This window comes from Capsicum annuum, unplaced genomic scaffold, assembly GCF_002878395.1.
Source record: "Capsicum annuum cultivar UCD-10X-F1 unplaced genomic scaffold, UCD10Xv1.1 ctg77501, whole genome shotgun sequence".
Lineage (NCBI taxonomy): Eukaryota > Viridiplantae > Streptophyta > Magnoliopsida > Solanales > Solanaceae > Capsicum > Capsicum annuum.
In genome coordinates this window covers 1-19,678 of record NW_025887904.1, presented here as the reverse complement: position 1 = coordinate 19,678, position 19,678 = coordinate 1, and the positions used below count along the sequence as shown (strand labels likewise).

At 35.0% G+C, this 19,678-nt stretch overlaps 3 long non-coding RNA genes across 3 annotated transcripts; all 3 read right to left on the bottom strand.

Annotated features, from left to right (window-relative positions):
* Positions 1–9,918: 9,918 nt before the first annotated feature.
* LOC124894798 lies at positions 9,919–11,164 on the bottom strand. The gene is made up of 2 exons (XR_007051363.1): positions 10,932–11,164; positions 9,919–10,623 (listed from the first exon to the last, which is right to left on the bottom strand). It is a non-coding gene; the product is annotated as an uncharacterized LOC124894798 (long non-coding RNA).
* A 290-nt stretch (positions 11,165–11,454) lies between these two features.
* On the bottom strand, positions 11,455–18,240 carry LOC124894797. The gene is made up of 3 exons (XR_007051362.1): positions 18,130–18,240; positions 17,354–17,397; positions 11,455–11,527 (listed from the first exon to the last, which is right to left on the bottom strand). It is a non-coding gene; the product is annotated as an uncharacterized LOC124894797 (long non-coding RNA).
* A 371-nt stretch (positions 18,241–18,611) lies between these two features.
* LOC124894796 lies at positions 18,612–19,215 on the bottom strand. Its single transcript, XR_007051361.1, has 3 exons — positions 19,152–19,215; positions 18,966–19,058; positions 18,612–18,883 (listed from the first exon to the last, which is right to left on the bottom strand). It is a non-coding gene; the product is annotated as an uncharacterized LOC124894796 (long non-coding RNA).
* Between the last annotated feature and the right edge of the window lie 463 nt (positions 19,216–19,678).

The window sequence follows — 19,678 nt, the reverse complement described above, 5'->3', positions numbered from 1 at the left end:
TAACAGACTCCTATCGAGTCTTTGCACAATTTTTAAAATCTTATAGGACTCAATCGGAAAGGACTATATCATGTATATTCTAAACTTTTTGCACTTGAATCAGCCCAATAATGGGACATGTCAGAGAACAACAGAGTAAGAAAAGAATTTGGGATGACTTTACTTTCATATGGGCGACACCATAGCACGAATTAGAGCATGAAAGCGGAACATTCCGACTCTATTGCACGAACTAGAACATGAAGAAATAGAGACATTCCTAACGCCTAGTAGCCTCCTGCTTATAAGTGTGGTACGCTACACACCCATAAATAAGACTCTACCCGATGCAATTTCGCAGACACCTGGGACCATGAATCGTGCTTTGATACCAAGTTTTTCACGACCCGAACCGGGACCCTGGCCGTGACGAGTATCTCGAACCATAAAGGCTCGAAACACCCCTATCTGTCTGGTAGTCATGCACATAATTCATATGATAAAAAAATGCAGAAGATAAATAATATTACGAAAACATGGTCAGGAACCATACGAAAGAAATAATGGAGAATAATGTCCCACAATCTCAACACAACATCTTTATAACGTCTGCGAAATCTCTACTACATGACTGAAATAAATATCAATCTAAAAATTGGGACAAGGCCCCCAGTAGACCCAAAACTAATAAGTGATAAATGAAATTGCCAGATATCAGGCCTTCCAAAATATAGAAGGCTCACCAAGTGACTCTGCGAATCTGTCTGAGGAAATCTACCAATTTTTTGGACCCCTAGACTGTGCCTCCAAACCTTAGAGGGAAAGGGGTCAATACAAAAGTACTGGTACACGGAGATATCAAAACAAAACATAATATTTTTACAAAATATAGTTGAGAGCCATTATAAAGCAGTTTATATCAAATCATTTGAAAACACCTGGGCATAATGTAATTGTTTTCAACAACAATACAATGCAGCTGAGCTAGGTGGAATACCCTACATATCATATTTACACCAACTGTTAAACCTCGGTTGCCGCCAAGATTAGAGTATAAGTAAGGGGAAGACACACAAGATCACACAGCAGGGTGTCTCGAGTCAATGATAGTGCACAAGATCACAAAGCAGGGCTCCTAACCGTAGTCCTAATTTGGGAGAGGCATAAAGTTAGGTACGTAAGATCACAAAGCAGGGTACCAAATTCCTATGTCGGCAAACACGGTTTCCAGCGATGAGCCCTTACACTCAAACGCCTTCTTTGGGCATCCATCTATCTCATAAAAAATCAATGCATTCAAATTTTATCTGATTCAATGACATATCATATTTTGTAGGGTATCGTTATACCCGACTTGCAAGCCATCAATATCACATCATTCTTCTCATTCAACCATTGTATTCAACATGTTTCAACACAAATAGCCCTCTCGTTTTCAAGTCAAAATCATATCAATTTTCAAAACATTTTATGTCATACTTTTCAAGATGTTTTCAAACAATTTACATCATATGAACATTTAAAACAAATTCACATCAAGAGAGGAAATTTCATATCATTCATGCTCTCAAGTTTACATCTTTTTGGAATACATGCATAAACATATATCATATAGCAAATCACTTTAGGAGTAGACCTAAGGGCCAAATCAATATCATAAAACATTTAAAACATAATCATATTCGTAATTTCAAAACCCTCATTTGAAAACATGAATTTTTAAAGCCCATGAGATTTTTGAGATAACCCAATGTACCTCTATATGCGAATATGATAGGTGCTTTTTGAAGCCTACGTTGCAGGAATTCCAAATCTTTAATTTGTTTTGAAAACCCATGGTTAAATCTTGAACTACTTGGGTTTTTATTTTGAAACCCTAGAGAGAGTTCTTAAACAATTTTGATAAATGAAGGTGTATTTTGGGGTCTTTGGGAATTGAATTTCGTGTTTAGGGCTAAGTAAGGGTGGAAAAGGACCATTTTACCCCAAAAATAGAGTGTCTAAGTCACTTGAAACCTTTACATAGGCGCTGCCTATGCTATCGCCTATGTTTACATAGGCGCCGCCTACTACTTTAAAAGGCCATAACTTCTTGCTCGGGTGTCGGATTTTAGCAAAATTGGTATCGTTAGAAAGCTAACTCAAAGATCTATCATTTGACACATAGTAGGCTCTCTAATTAGACATAAACAGAGAGTTATGGTCGATGAAAGCTAACACAAATTACAACGTCCACTAAAACTTAATCGATAGAAATAGTTTCAACTCGTCCTTGAGTTGAAGGACCTCTATGGTCTAAATTCTAGCTTGAATGGATTCACATACTATGCAAATAATTAACATGCCATATTGGCATAGGATTTATGGCTTCAGTATTATCAATGCATCGGAATCATGGTCTATATTGTAGCCCAAAATGTGGGGTGTACACAAACTATCAAAGCATCTTCTCTTCTCTTATTTCACCTGACCTCTCTTAGGAATAACATAAGCTAATCTTGAACACCTATTTGAAGCTAGAGCTATAATTCAACTGTTTAAAGTTCCAGCATAGCTAAACAAGCAGAACATACCCCCTTAACTGAATTCAAAAACTTGGCTGGCACAAAAAACTTTAGTCTGGGTTTCTAGCGGCCTAAACATTCTAGTGCACCATAGAACAAAACGTTGTCCCTCACATCACAGGTGAACACATGAAAAATTAAGATTAATATTTAGAATGCAAGAGAGAAAGAGGGAGAAGAGCTTGGACTAGTGCTGAAAACCCAGAACCTAAAGACAATCAATCTTGGAAAAGAAAAGAAGCATAGAAATCAACGTAGGTAGCATCAAAATATACGAGAGCTTTGGAAATCACAATCAACCAACATTAGAAAACTGCACAGAGACAATGATACACTTGAAAACAAAATTTCCAGGAAAATAACTGATGAAATGACAAAGTTTCACCAGTAACTGATGAAATGACAGATAATCGCAGGCAAAGAACCAAAAATGTAAATACCTTCCAAGGCTTTGAAGTCATGGACAAATCTTCAGCTTGCAGTGACCATAGGAAGGCCAAAATAGAATAGACAACAGGAGACAAAAGGAGAACCGCGATTCCAAATTCAAACTACAAAAAGTCGTTCACTAAATTTTGTTAGAAAATAGAAAATACAACCATATGGAGTACATTTTAGCTGCACCGTACTCCAAATATACTAAACTGAACTTTAAAAGTACTAATGCATTTCTTACCTGTTGGTGTATAACATTCAAAAGTTTTATTGTCTTTGGTCGGAAGATAGCCACAACGACGGTTTCAAGAATGAAGATTAAACTGAAAAGAAGCCATGCTTGCTCTGGAGTTCCTGCTACATGATGCAACATTACTCTACAACGTTGAATCTAATTTCCTAATCCTTGGCGTCTAAGTTCTTCTAAGAATAAAATATGATTAGATAACACATCCTCAACATCATTTGAATCAGTGACAGGAGGGTTACTATCACGATGTTCTCGATCAGCGTCCAAACTACTTCTCTGCAACAAGGCTAGAATCATTGGGTCCAATCCATTCTCCTTCAGCATCACTGCAAAATTAGGATCAAGCCCTTTATCTTGCAATAAATTAGCTAATTCACAATCAGTGTGTCTTCCTTTCCGCTTTAACATAGATGTAATCCTGAGATCACTCAACTTTTTTTGAAATGCAAGTGCCAAATTCAAGTGCAGTATCTGTTGGTTTGCAGAAGTGGATGTACTAGAATCACTGCCTTGGCTTTCAAGGCCACTGCTAGAACAAACAACCAATGAACTATTATGCTCTAAATTTCTGTCAACATATGATGATCCTACTTCAGGCTCTTGAACAATTGAACGACAGGAACTACTACGTAGATCTAGACTTGGTGTTCCACTGTCTATGCTCTTATCACTATTAATCCCCTCAATGTTATTCCAGGTACTGCCATCACCAGTGCAAGGCACAGTTGCATTACCAAGATGACCAGCATCACTACTACTGCATTTGACACTTGAGCCACACCCCTCAGAAGAGGTTGTAGAGCTATTTTGGTCTTTTCTACGAAAACCTTCTCTAAGGCGGATAACTGTGCTCTGCAAGGCATCTCATCTAGCTGCTAATGGGTCTGTAACTAATAAATGCCGTGAAACAGCAGCACCTAACAGCACAGATGCTACAACTGCATAACTGAAACAATGTCCAAAGTACCTGAAATAAAATTATTGCAGTAAAAGATTAGAAGATTTTTTTTTGATAACAAGATATTACAAGTTTCTATTCAACAAATAATATTAAAAGGGATGCATATGCCACAAGTATAAGAAGACTTGATTATGGAAGAAAATGAATTAGCATGGGTTAACAACAAACCAGTAATGAACTCCAAAATAGATCAGGAACACCCGAGATGTACCGGCAACAAAAAGTACGATGACTCGACTTTTTAGAAGCTTAAAACCATACAAGCCAACTCCCAAGTTCCAATCTGATTGAATGAAAAGCTAGTCAATTTATTACTTACCATAAAGAAATAAGAAATTATTTCACAATATGAGTCAGAAAAGGAGACAGATACATGTAGTAAATGAACTACTAAGGATTATCACGGCAGCTGATGTTGTAGCCCCAAGCCAGTTTGATTCTTTTGCTGTCAGACCATACAGGGTAGAATAAACAAGAAGTACTACAAGTGAACCAACATATAGAAGTCCAAGATGCAGAGCCCTGCAGAGCCCAAGTTCAAAGTGAAGAAGAGTAAATTATAGACTTCAGAGAAAATGTTGAAAAGATAGAGCAGAAAAAATGATGAGCAGTATAAATGAGAACCCACTGAACACATAATATAACAAGGTGACTTTCTAATATAAAGCAGCATTTAAATTAATTTTCTTAGCAGTGGGATTTTAAGATCTACTGCATTTACTGGACTACTGAAGAGTGTATTTTGTTCTATCGGAGTTAGTATTCCTTTTATTCAAATAGATTTGAGTTACACCCATTGTTTAGCGTTCTTTAGCTCTTAATTTTCAAAGTCTGTTAGTTGAGAACATTTTGGCCTATCTTCATATCTTCCATATCTTATAATAAAAATTATGTTCCATCCAAAAAAAGAGTTGTAATATTAGTCATCCCTGTCCTTTATATAGAGCTCTTCCCCTCTTTGTTCAAATCCCTATCCAACAAGAATGATGTCCCCCTTCAAAAAGTATTACATTTTACTCTGTCTTTCTATTGCCTATAAACAGTCTAGCACATCAATGATGTCTTCTGTTAGAGCTAATCATCGTGTTTACAACAAAAATAAAGAAGTACTAAATTATTCATGTTGATCTTCTGGACATCCTCAAAACAACCCTTGTTTCTTTCTGTCCAAACTGTCCACCATATACATGTTGAACAATTTTCCATCTCTCTTCCTTTATTACATTTACATCCCCATTCCAGCTGCTTAGTACTTTTTTAATGCTCCCAGGTTTTACCCACCTGATCCCCTTCAGGTTGAAAACATGCTCTACAACTGCTTTGTCCATTTCTAATGTAAGAAAAGATGGTTGATTGTGTAAAGAAAGGATCTTGGGCCTAACTCAACCCCAAAAGCTAGCACGTAAGGGGAGGATTGCTCAAGTCCATATAAGAAGACCGACAGTTAACTCCCCAACAATGTGGGACTTTCACCCACTTTAACACCACCTTCACGCCCAGGCCCAACAAGAGCGTGGTCCGGGAGCTCAAAGGTGGATGGGCATGGCTCTAGTACCATTTAAAGATGTGATACCTAGACCAAACTCAACCTCAAAAGCTAGCTCAAGTGGGGACAATTGCTCAAGTCCATATAAGTAGACCGTGAATCAATTCCCAATCAATGTGGGACTTTCATCCACCCTCGTGTCAGGCTCAACTATAGCGTGGACCGAGACTCCGAGAATACAAAAGGGGCTATTTGTGTGTGAAAATAGAAAACCCACTGAACTTCACCAATTTTCCTCAAAAAGCACAAGGCTATTTGTGTGAGAAAAACATATTTGTTTGATTCGACAACAAAGTTTATCAAGAATGATATGTAACAGCGGAGGAATGATAAACGTTTGAGCGGTTACTTTGATGATTCATGCAGAAATAGATATACTTATGAATATTGCTAATGATTTTACCAAAATGAGCCTCTCTATGCTTTACAAGGCCTCCAAAGTTGCAAAATGGATTCAGCACCCTCTACAAGAAACTCTTAATGTCAAAATAATAAGTTGTCTGATCTTATCTGCAACAAGAATGACGAGCACTGTGTTCAGTTTGGAGCATGTCCCTAGACTTATCCTTATCTTCATTGCCTTCTATTTGTTTGTTATCTTTGTTCTTGCTAGAACCTGCATTTGAGAAGCTTGTGTTGTTGTCTCAAGTTAATGTTTAAGTTTTCTTTCCTTACTGCAGTGCATTAAAATTCAACTTGTGGTGCTGCTGAAAATGTTGGAACTACTGCAAAACCTAATGGCATAATGCATGAACCTGTACGTTCCGATGGACCCAATGCATTCAGTAACAACAGCTCATCTGTTCTCTCTTGCATACAAACAGCAGATGATATTTCTTCTCAAAGCAGAAAAATTGATGTTCCTCCTAATATGTTTTTGGGCTAGCCCTCTAACATGGGGTTGAGACAAACAATAGATAGGAGGATTATTAAGAAAGAACCTGTCTATGGTAGGAATTCTACGTTTGCCTTTGGTCCTCACGGCAGTTACTTGGAGTCACGTTCTGCAATGGGTGATGCATCTGTTTTATCATTTAGTAGTGTGGAGTCTAACACGCAACCTCTTAATGAACCTCTTCTGGATGCTGACACTACTTCATTTGGATTTCTTGGGGAGATGCCTCAAAATTTTGGTTTCTCAGACTTAACTGCTGATTTCACTAATAGTTCTGGTACGTGTCTTCCTCTTCCTAGTTTCTATGTAATTTCACGGCATCTCTGGATTCTGTTCTTTTCTGCTTTTAAAGTTTTAGGTATTAAAATGAGCTGGTATGATGCTAATTAGGCGTAATTTATATCCGTTTTGACCCGACATCAAATATACGATTATCAGATATGACACATGATGATTGTTACTAGTACTGCTCTCTCTTTGATTTTACTTTTTTAGTAGGTTTTTTAAATTTTTGTGAGTGAACTTTTGATGTAATTAGTTGTTGTTAGGATTTTTAATGTCTCATTAGTTATATCAGTTTCATTTTTTACTCTTGTGTACTGATTTTTATGTGAATAGAGAGTGTTCCTCTCTTTCTTAATTATGATGTGCAGAAAAAAGTTTTTTTTTTGTGATGAACAAATGGATGGATTATTTTGTTTTCACACTAAGTGAAATTTTGATGGAACGGTAAGTATTTTTTTTAATTTTTATTAGAGGTTTTGAGCTTGAATTTAAAAAAAATATAATTATTTTTGAGATGGAGTGTGAGCTTTGAAAATGTAATTATCTTTGATAAGAAGCCTAAATTTCCAAAATATTGTTCTTTCTAGCAAGGAACGATTTACTTTGATGTAGAATTTTGATCTATTCGGAATTAATTAAGTTTTAATTATTATTTTTTTCGTTGATAATTTTTTTTTACATGCATGTTAAGAAATTATAAATAAAAATATGATTTTATTAATTCACTTCTTAAAAGAACTTTTTGGGGAATTTTGTAAATAAGTATCTAGTAATAATTTAGAGAAGAATTAATTAAAAGGATAATAAAGAATAAATTTAATTAATATTAGTTTTTTTAATATATCGATCATTTAATATGAGAGGGAGGAATTATATTTTCAAGAGTCTTGGCTTTTAATATGTTTGGCAATTAGTTTGTGTTCTACATAGTTTTTCATTTATTGTATTTTTCCTAAGGAACTTAATTCTACTTGATTTCTCCAATGACACCATTTTTTTGTTTTCTTTTTCTCTTTTTCCTGGTATGTATTTTATATCTAAAAAGTAACGGTAAAGTTGCATTCATTTTATTATTTTTAAACATTACTTATGAAATTATACTGAATATATTATTGTTGTTCGTTTTCCTTTTTAATTTCTCCAATGACACCACTTTTTTGTTTTCTTTTTCTCTTTGTTCTTGGAATGTCTATCGAAAGGTAAAAATTTATACGCACCCAGTGTATACATCAAATTAATTTTGTTTACCATAGTTATGTAATTAAATTAAATAAAATACATATTGATTAATCATGGTTAAGTAACATGAACTTTAAATTCAAACAATTGGCATGCATGTATTGACTTGGTGTATACACCGGGTGTGTGTAAGTTTTAGCCCGATTGAAAAAGGTCTTTCTATCTCTAAATGGTAAGGGTAAAGCCGCATACTTTTTATTCTTTTCAAACATCACTTATAAAATCATACTAAATATGTTGTTACGTTGTTTCCTTGATTTATTTTGTGTTTTTTTTAGGTGCAAGAACTAAGGACAAGTAACTTTCTACAATATATTAAATTATATAATATCCTCTTACACAACTAATAGATGTAAGCTATCATATTTTGAAAATAAAATATAACTTATATACATCGACAGTCGAACAATATACGATTGCTCAGAAACACAAGAAAAGAAAAAAGACACCACAATTTTCTGTCAATTTTTTTTTCCTTCAATTAATGGATGAACAAATAAACACAAATTAACAGGCTGTGAATGATTTATATTGGCCATTTAAAGAGAGTGATATTTCGTTTGGTAGCTTATGGTGTTAAAAGGTCACAATCATATAACATATTTGATATTTTTTCTCTATGGTTTGTAATTAATACTCTCTCCGTTTAAAAAAGAATGATCTACTTTCCTTTTTAATCCGTTTAAAAAGGAATGACCCTTTCTCTTTTTGGCAATACTTTACTTTGAACTTTTCACATAGCATGTTTAAAACCACAAGATTAAAGGGCATTTTAGTACATTTGACATAACTTTAATTTAGGACCACAAGATTCAAAAGTCTTCTTTATTATCTTAAACTCCATATCAAGTCAAACTAGGTCATTCTTTTTGAAACGGAGGGAGTAAAAGACTTGACAGATTATCAAGTATATTATGATGTTACTATCAAATTATGGCATTAATTGATTCAATGATTTGTATGTGATGGTGATTCTTATGTAATTAAGTATTAAAATAAGTTAATAGAATATCATAAAGTACATGTATTTATTTAATTAGAAGAAATGAAATGATTGGTTGTACTTTACTGATTAGTCTCCATGAGAGATACCAATCAACTACCAACAATGGTGATCCTATTATCCTATTCTTATAGGGGTGGTGGTAGGGAGGGGGTGGGGGTGGGGGGATACATTTATATACGCAAACAATGAATAAATAAATATGTGATATCGATAGCATGTTGAATCTTTAAATGACACGGTTCACTCAATTCAATGTGATACTAAGTGTAACAAAGTCTTGAGTCAGGCCTAATTCTTTAATAATCACTTCAGTTCTTTCGTATTTCTGACATCGACTCATCTTGCTTGAAAAGTCTTAAGAATGTAGAAAAATGAAGATTTCGGCTACAGTCCATTGTGGAAAGAGCACATCATCTTGTGTCACGAAAACCACCTAGTACCACTTTGCTTAATTCGGAATGGAAGTTGATATAAAATTATGTTACAGTACATTGAAAGAAAGAGAGATTCAGCAATAAGAACATTAGCAGGAATGGTGCAAAATATTGACTACTAATTGAACAACAACTTTTAACAAAGGGCAGCCCGGTGCACTAAAGCTACCGCTATGCGCGGTGTTCGAGGAAGGGCCCCACCACAAGGGTGTATCGTACGCAGCCTTACCTTGCATTTCTGCCAGAGGCTGTTTCCAAGACTTGAACCCGTGACTTCCTGGTCACATGGCAGCAACTTTACCAGTTGAACAACAACTTTTAACATTTTACACAAAGTATGTTGATCTTTAATAGCACAGCATTTGTGGTATATCAAGAACTTGGCTCAAAGACATTATCTATATGAAACTAGGCATAATTATATGCAGCATATCTAACAGAAATGCTAACCTACTCACTAAGTTTATCATCTCAAATATGAGACCAATCATCTTTGCTATGCTGAGAATATAAGAAGATTCACACCAACAGCAATAACTAAACGATAATACGTCTAGGAAGCAACACCAACGGCTAAACGACCCACTCTTATACTATGGCTCAAGTCCACACTTCTAACATCCTTTCTCGTTGTATGGTTTCTGTTCTTCGTGCAAGAACCTTTGTTTTGTCTTCAGCTTTAAAGTCCTTGTTCCTCCTGATAGAATCTGATGTTCTTGGTCTTGGATAATTCGTGACCTGCCTTTTCTCTTGCTCTCTCTTTGGAGCTACTGTTCTATTTGATTGGGTTTGTTTGGACGTTTTGCTTGTTACAACTGAAGGCACGCTGTTGTCTGATAACTCTACTAAAGGATGAATAGTTACTTCTGAAACCTGTGGTGAATCGGCCATATTTAGATGTTTATTAGTGGAACATCTATTATAAACTTCTGCCCTTAAACAACGAACAGTGTTCTCAGTTGCACTAGTAGTTCTAGCCCCTGCTGCAGTCGAAGGCCTGCTTTGTGATTTAGTTTTACTTGATAGCTCCTGAAAAAGTAATCAAAAGAGTAAGTTATGTTACTAGGTCGTAGGAGTGAGAGGGAAAAATAATCACTGCAAAGGAAGATAAGGATGAAGACTGAGAGAGTACTATGTTTCAAAGCAAGTTTTATTGGTTTTAATTTTTTGAAAGGTAAAATTTTCTTGTCCAAGAAAGGGGATTTGAGTTATAAAATGACAGGAGAGTGATTGTTTCTACCATAAACCAGTAAAAACAGCTTGTAAACAAATCTATAAACAAGCTTTACTTTTCATGTGAGAACAGTAGGCTAAGTGCACGGAGGATTTGATGTTACCTAGTTTCAACACAGAAAATAACAGTTTTTGCCCTCAGAACATCTAGAATTTCTCTCTTTCTATCAATCCTTCATCTGCCTCTGACTGCAGCTCTTGCTCCTGCCTCCTCCCAGCTCTGTCCACCCTTGTTTTTTTCTGAGCGGCAGCCAGGTTCAAGGTAAAAGGCAGGCATGGGAGTTGCTTTGAAATTGAGATTTCTCCGTAGTTGTTTGATCTCTGCTTCTTTATTTTCCTACACATAGCACAAAGTAAACCAAACAAACAGTCAGTATTTCTAGCTGCTGATAAAGTAATTGTCATCTAACTCTTGCCGATGACATGTTACACTCCCTCGGTTTCTATTTATTTGTCTTAATTTCCTTGATAGCTCATTTCAAAAGGATTGCCTCTTTCCTTTTTTTGGCAACTCTGTAATTCCATGACTTTTAAAGAGCTAATATTTAACAATTAGCAGCCTATGATTCTCCGTATTAAATTGGACCTGTTTCCGTTAGTCACAAGAATCAGACCCTGGGTTTATTACCTGTTTTCTCGCTTGGAGCTGACGTGTTTCTTCCTCTTTGGTATGCACTTTCTCCTCTAGCTTCATAAAGAACTCAAATAAATAGCAAAGACTTCTTTTAGGTTTTATACGACGTTTGAACTTTATCGAGTAGACATAAGAAATTGGTCCTTGCTTCTTTCCTTTTCTTGGCCCACTCTTCTGTTTTGAAGCAGAAACTAGATCCATTTTGTTTCATGACTGGTTGACATGAATTTACACTCTCCTTATCCCTGTACAACAATAATATATCTAAGATATACGTTTATGAACACAATATGGACTTAAAGCTCAAAATTTCTCCACGATATATACATGTTTACACTTTGATATAATCTCTGGCTAACTTTCTCTTTACAAGAAGCATGAGAAGCGACAATCTTTCTTGCTATTGGCTATTCTTCAGTGCTACATCATTCAATAATAAACGAGGTTGACAAAAATAGGATGAATCAGTGCTACCAAAATATCCTTCATTTTCAACATGGTAAAGCAGCATACCTTTTATGTTGATTAACTACATTAGCTTTTGAACCCGAAGAAACCTGTATAAAGAAAGTTATTTGTTACCATAAAATTTGATGATCAATTTAAGAATAACTGAAGAACAATCTAACTAAAAAGAAAGTTAAGTAATAGTTCAACGGCATTGAAGATTCTCTGATTCAAATTTCAGCTTTGAAAGGAAGTTAGGAAGTTAAAGTTTAATGAGAATCAAAGTTCCCAACCATGCCATCCCAGATTACCAAATTAACTTTGAAAAAACCTGTTACCGGTGTACACCTTATCACCTAGACCGCCGAGATTTAAACAACATAGGGCCCTGAGGAAGTATGCTGCATAACACGCATACCTAATGTCAATGAAATGAGCCCTAAAGAACGTCATAATAGGAGGACCAAGGTACAAGATGATCTATTCTGCCCTTTAGTGTCAATGTTTCCTTCGATCAAGGATTGCAAGATAGAACTCCACCATTCTCCCCTTTTTATTGGTTTTAATTTTTTGAAAGGTAAAATTACTTGTCCAACAAAGGGGATTTGAGTCATCAAATGACAGGAGAGTGCTTACTTCTACCATAAACCAGTAAAACAGCTTGTAAAAAAATTTACAAACAAGCTTTACTTTCATGTGAAAACAGTAGGCTAAGTTCACGGATTTGATGTTAACTAGTTTTAACACAAGAAAACAGAAAATAACTGAAGAAATAGGAAGACACTTGTGAAAGGTGAAATTTGGCGATCTGAATGCTCATTATTTGAGACCTGTTATAATACCTTGGTTTTTTTTGAGGTGGGCATGGGAGTTGCTTTGAAATTGAGATTTCTCCATAGTTGTTTGATCTCTGCTTCTTTATTTTCCTGTACATAGCACAATGTAAATCAAACGAACAGTCAGCATTTCTTTTCCTGCACATAGCACAAGTAAATAAAACGAACAGCCAACATGAAGTAAATCAAACAAACAGTCAGTCAGTATTTCTAGCTTCTGATAAAATAATTGTCATCTAACTCTTGCCAAAGATATTTTACACACCCTCAGTTTCAATTTGTTTGTCTCACTTTCCTTGTTAATCCGTTTCAAAAAGATTGCGTCTTCCCTTTTTGGAAACTCTTTAATTCCAAATTTTCACATGACACAAATAAGACCACACGATATATCACATGAATTTAAAGATCTAACACTCAACAATTAGCAGCCTATGATTCTCTATATTAATTTGGAAATATTTTTGTTAGTCACAATAATCAGACCCCGGGTTTATTACCTGGGTTCTTGCTTGGAGCTGACGTGTTTCTTCCTCTTTGTCATGCATTTTCTCCTCAATCTTTATAAGGAACTGAAATCAATATCAAAAACTTCTTTTAGATTTTATACGATGTTTTATAAGACACAAGAAATTGTTCATTGCCTCTTTCCTTTTCCTGGCCCGCTTTTCAGTTTTGAAATAGAAACTAGATCCATTCTGTTTCACGCCTGGTTGACATGATTTTACATTCTCCTTATCCCTATACAATAAAAATATGTCTAAGATATATGTTTATTAACATAATATGGAGTTAAAGCTCAAAATTTCTCCATAATATATACCTGTTTACACTTTGATATAATCTATGGCTAACTTTCTCTGTACAGGAAGCACGAGAAGCGACAACCTTTCTTGCTATTGTTTGTTCTTTAGTTCTACATCATTCAATAATAAACAAGGTTGAGAAAAATAGGATGAATCAGTGCTACCAAAATATCACACATTTTCAACATAGTAAAGCAGCATACCTTTTATGTTGATTAAGTACATTAGCTTTTGAAGCCGAAGAAACCTGTATAAAGCAAGTTATTTGTTACCATAAAATTCGATGATCAATTTAAGAATAACTGAAGAACAATCTAACTAAAAATAAAGTTAAGTAATAGTTCAATGGCATTGAAGATTCTCTTATTCAAATTTCAGCTATGAAAGGATGTTAGGGAGTTGAAGTTTAATGAGAATCAAAGTTCCCAACCATGCCATTCCAGATAACCAAATTAACTTTGAACAAACCTATTACCGGTGTACACCTTATCACCTAGACCAACGAGATTTAAACAACATAGGGCCCTAAGGAAGTATGCTGCATAACACGCATACCTAATGTCAATGAAATGAGCCTTAAAGGACGTCATAATAGGAGGAACAAGGTACAAGATGATCTATTCTACCCTTTAGTGTTAATGTTTCCTTCGATCAAGGATTGCAAAATAGAACCCCACTATTCTCCCTTTTTTATTGGTTTTAATTTTTTGAAAGGTAAAATCGCTTGTCCAACAAAGGGGATTTGAGTCATAAAATGACAGGAGAGTGCTTGCTTCTACCATAAACCAGTAAAACAGCTTGTAAAAAGATTTACAAACAAGCTTTACTTTCATGTGAGAACAGTAGGCTAAGTGCACGGATTTGATGTTACCTAGTTTCAACATAGAAAAACAAAAAATACTTGAAGAAATAGGAAGACACTTGTGAAAGGTGAAATTTGGCGATCTGAATGCTTATTATTTGAGACCTGTTATAACACCTTGGTTTTATTTGAGCGGTGGTCTGGTTCATGGTAGAAGGCAGGCATGGGAGTTGCTTTGAAATTGAGATTTCTCCATAGCTGTTTGATCTCTGCTTCTTTCTTTTCCTGCACATAGCACAACGTAAATCAAATGAACAGTCAGCATTTCTTTTCCTGCACATAGCACAAACTAAATCAAACGAACAGCCAACACGAAGTAAATCAAACAAACAGTCAGTCAGTATTTCTACATTCTGATAAAATAATTGTCATCTAACTCTTGCCAATGATATTTTACACACCCTCAGTTTCAATTTGTTTGTCTTACTTTCCTTGTTAGTCCGTCTCAAAAAGATTGCATCTTCCCTTTTTTGGCAACTCTTTAATTCCAAATTTCCACATGACACAATTAAGACCACACTATATATCACATGAATTTAAAGAGCTAAAACTCAACAATTAGCAGCCTATGATTCTCCACATTAATTTGCACCTATTTTCGTTAGTCACAACAATCAGAACCCGGGTTTATTACCTGGGTTCTTGCTTGGAGCTGACATTTTTCTTCCTCTTTGGCATGCACATTCTTCTCAATTTTCATAAATAACTGAAATCAATATCAAAAACTTCTTTTAGGTTTTATATGACGTTTTATAAGACACGAGAAATTGGTCCTTTCCCCTTTCCTTTTCCTGGCCCGCTCTTCAGTTTTGAAATAGAAACTTGATCCATTATGTTTCATGCCTGGTTTACATGAATTTACACTCTCCTTATCCCTGTACAGCAAAAATATGTCCAATATATATGTTTATGAACACAATATGGAGTTAAAGCTAAAAATTTATCCACGATATATACCTGTTTACACTTTGATATAATATATGGCTAACTTTCTCTGTACAGGAAGCACGAGAAGCGACAACATTTATTGCTATTGGTTGTTCTTCAGTGCTACATCATTCAATAATAAACGAGGTTGAGAAAAATAGGATGAATCAATGCTTCCAAAATATCCCACATTTTCAATATAGTAAAGCAGCATACCTTTTATGTTGATTAACTACATTAGCTTTTGAACCCAAAGAAACCTGTATAAAGCAAGTTATTTGTTACCATAAAATTCGATGATCAATTTAAGAATAACTGAAGAATAATCTAACTAAAAAGAAAGTTAAGTAATAGTTCAAAGGCATTGAAGATTCTCTTATTCAAATTTCAGCTTTGAAAGGAAGTTAGGAAGTTGAAGTTTAATGAGAATCAAAGTTCCCAACCATGTCATTCCAGATAACCAAATTAACTTTGAACAAACCTGTTATCGGTGTACACCTTATCACCTAGACGAACAAGATTTAAACAACATAGGGCCTAAGGAAGTATGCTGCATAACACGCATACCCAAAGTCAATGAAATGAGCCCTAAAGGACGTCATAATAGGAGGACCAAGGTACAAGATGATCTATTCTGCCCTTTAGTGTCAATGTTTCCTTCGATCAAGGATTGCAAGATAGAACTCCACTATTCTCCCTTTTTTATTGGTTTTAATTTTTTGAAAGGTAAAATCGCTTGTCCAACAAAGGGAATTTGAGTCATAAAATGATAGAAAAGTGCTTGCTTCTACCATAAACCAGTAAAACAGCTTATAAAAAAATTTACAAGCAAGCTTTACTTTCATGTGAAAACAGTAGGCTAAGTGCAAGGATTTTATGTTACTTAGTTTCAACATAGGAAAATAGAAAATAACTGAAGAAATAGGAAGACACTTATGAAAGGTGAAATTTGGCGATCTGAATGCTCATTATTTGAGACCTATTATAATACCTTGGTTTTTTCTGAGATGTGGTCAGGTTCACGGTACAAGGCGGGCATGGGAGTTTCTTTGAAATTGAGATTTCTCCATAGCTGTTTAATCTCTGCTTCTTTCTTTTCCTGCACATAGCACAACATAAATCAAACGAACAGTCAGCATTTCCTTTCCTACACATAGCACAAAGTAAATCAAATGAAAAGCCAGCACGAAGTAAATCAAACAAACAGTCAGTCAGTATTTCTACATTCTGATAAAATAATTGTCATCTAACTCTTGCCAATGATATTTTACACACCCTCGGTTTCAATTTGTTTGTCTTACTTTCCTTGTTAGTCCGTCTCAAAAAGTTTGCATCTTCCCTTTTTTGGCAACTCTTTAATTCCAAATTTCCACATGACACAATGAAGACCACATGATATATCACATGAATTTAAAGAGCTAACACTCAACAATTAGCAGCCTATGATTCTCCATATAAATTTGGACCTATTTTTGTTAGTCACAACAATCAGACCCCGGGTTTATTACCTGGGTTCTTGCTTGGAGCTGACGTGTTTCTTCCTCTTTGGTATGCACTTTATCCTCAATCTTCATAAAGAACTTAAATCAATATTAAAAACTTCTTTTAGGTTTTGTACGATGTTTTGTAAGACACAAGAAATCGATCCTTGCCTCTTTCCTTTTCCTGGCCCGCTCTTCAGTTTTGAAACAGAAACTTGATCCATTCTGTTTCACGCCTGGTTGACATGAATTTACACTCTCCTTATCCCTGTACAACAAAATTATGTCTAAGATATATGTTTATGAACACAATATGGAGTTAAAGCTCAAAATTTCTCCACTATATATACCTGTTTACACTTTGATATAATCTATGGCTAACTTTCTCTGTACAGGAAGCACAAGAAGCGACAACCTTTTTTGCTATTGGTTGTTCTTCAGTGCTACATCATTCAATAATAAACGAGGTTGAGAAAAATAGGATGAATCAGTGCTACCAAAATATCCCATATTTTCAACATAATAAAGCAGCATACCTTTTATGTTGATTAAGTACATTAGCTTTTGAACCCGAAGAAACCTATATAAAGCAAGTTATTTGTTACCATAAAATTCGATGATCAATTTAAGAATAACTGAAGAACAATCTAACTAAAAAGAAAGTTAAGTAATAGTTCAACGGCATTGAAGATTCTCTTATTCAAATTTCAGCTTTGAAAGGATGTTAGGAAGTTGAAGTTTAAATAGAATCAAAGTTCCCAACCATGCCATTCCAGATAACCAAATTAACTTTGAACAAACCTGTTACAGGTGTACACCTTATCACCTAGACCGCCGAGATTTAAACAACATAGGACCCTAAGGAAGTATGCTGCATAACACGCATACCTAATGTCAATGAAATAAGCCCTAAAGGACGTCATAATAGGAGGACCAAGGTACAAGATGATCTATTCTGCCCTTTAGTGTCAATGTTTCCTTCGATCAAGGATTGCAAAATAGAACTCCACTATTCTCCCTTTTTTATTGGTTTTAATTTTTTGAAAGGTAAAATCGCTTGTCCAACAAAGGGGATTTGAGTCATAAAATGACAGGAGAGTGATTGCTTCTACCATAAACCAATAAAAAATCTTGTAAAAAAATTTACAAACAAGCTTTACTTTTATGTGAGAACAGTAGGCTAAGTGCACAGATTTGATGTTATCTAGTTTCAACACAGGAAAATAGAAAATAACTGAAGAAATAGGAAGACACTTGTGAAAGGTGAAATTTGGCGATCTGAATGTTCATTATTTGAGACCTGTTATAATACCTTGGTTTTTTCTGAGCGGTGGTCAGGTTCACGGTATAACGCGGGCATGGGAGTTGCTTTGAAATTAAGATTTCTCCACAGCTGTTTGATCTCTGCTTCTTTCTTTTCCTGCACATAGCACAACGTAAATCAAACGAATAATCAGTATTTCTTTTACTTCACATAGCACAAAGTAAATCAAATGAACAGCCAGAAGTAAATCAAACAAACAGTCAGTCAGTATTTCTAGATTTTGATAAAATAATTGTCATCTAACTCTTGCCAATGATATTTTACTCACCCTCGATTTCAATTTGTTTGTCTTACTTTCCTTGTTAGTTTGTTTCAAAAAGATTGCATCTTCCCTTTTTTGGTAACTCTTTAATTTCAAATTTCCACATGACACAATTAAGACCACACAATATATCTCATGAATTTAAAGAGCTAACCCTCAATAATTAGCAGCCTACGATTCTCCATATTAATTTGGACCAATTTTCGTTAGTCACAACAATCAGACCCCGGGTTTATTACCTGGGTTCTTGCTTGGAGTTGACGTGTTTCTTCCTCTTTGGCATGCACTTTCTCCTCAATATTCATAAAGAACTTAAATCAATATCAAAAACTTCTTTTAGGTTTTATACGACGTTTTATTAGACACAAGAAATTGGTCCTTGCCTCTTTCCTTTTCCTGGCCCGCTCTTCAGTTTTGAAACAGAAACTAGATCCATTCTGTTTCACGCCTGGTTGACATGAATTTACACTCTCCTTATCCCTGTACAATAAAAATATGTGTAAGATATATGTTTATGAACACAATATGGAGTTAAAGCTCAAAATTTATCCACGATATATACCTGTTTACACTTTGATATAATCTATGGCTAACTTTCTCTATACAGGAAGCACGAGAAGCGACAACCTTTCTTGCTATTGGTTGTTCTTCAGTGCTACATCATTCAATAATAAATGAGGTTGAGAAAAATAGGATAAATCAGTGCTACCAAAATATCCCATATTTTCAACATGGTAAAGCAGCATACCTTTTATGTTGATTAAGTACATTAGCTTTTGAACCCGAAGAAACCTGTATAAAGCAAGTTATCTGTTACCGTAAAATTTGATGATCAATTTAAGAATAAATGAATAACAACCTAACTAAAAAGAAAGTTAAGTGATTGTTCAATAGAATTTAAATAGCAAGTTTACTCATCTGCATTGAAATATTAAGATAACACTAAGCCTAAACCTGATTCAAACCTTTGGATCATTAAAAGCTGAATTTCCAGTACTGAGATTAAATTTTGCTTCAGCTTCCAGACATTCAGGAACACTCTGAAAAACATCGGAACTATTGGTATCTTGTTCAGTTTGGGGTCCAGAATGGCAAATTATACTATCTTCTCGGCCACATTCTGTGACTTCAATGTCTCCATTGCTTGATCCTTCTTCCCCACATTCTGTGACTTTGATGTCTCCGTTGTTTGATCCATCAAAACTTCCCTCAAATGTGCTAAATCACTAACCTCATTCACTCGCTCAGAATCTCCATCATAGCCTGTATTCTCGG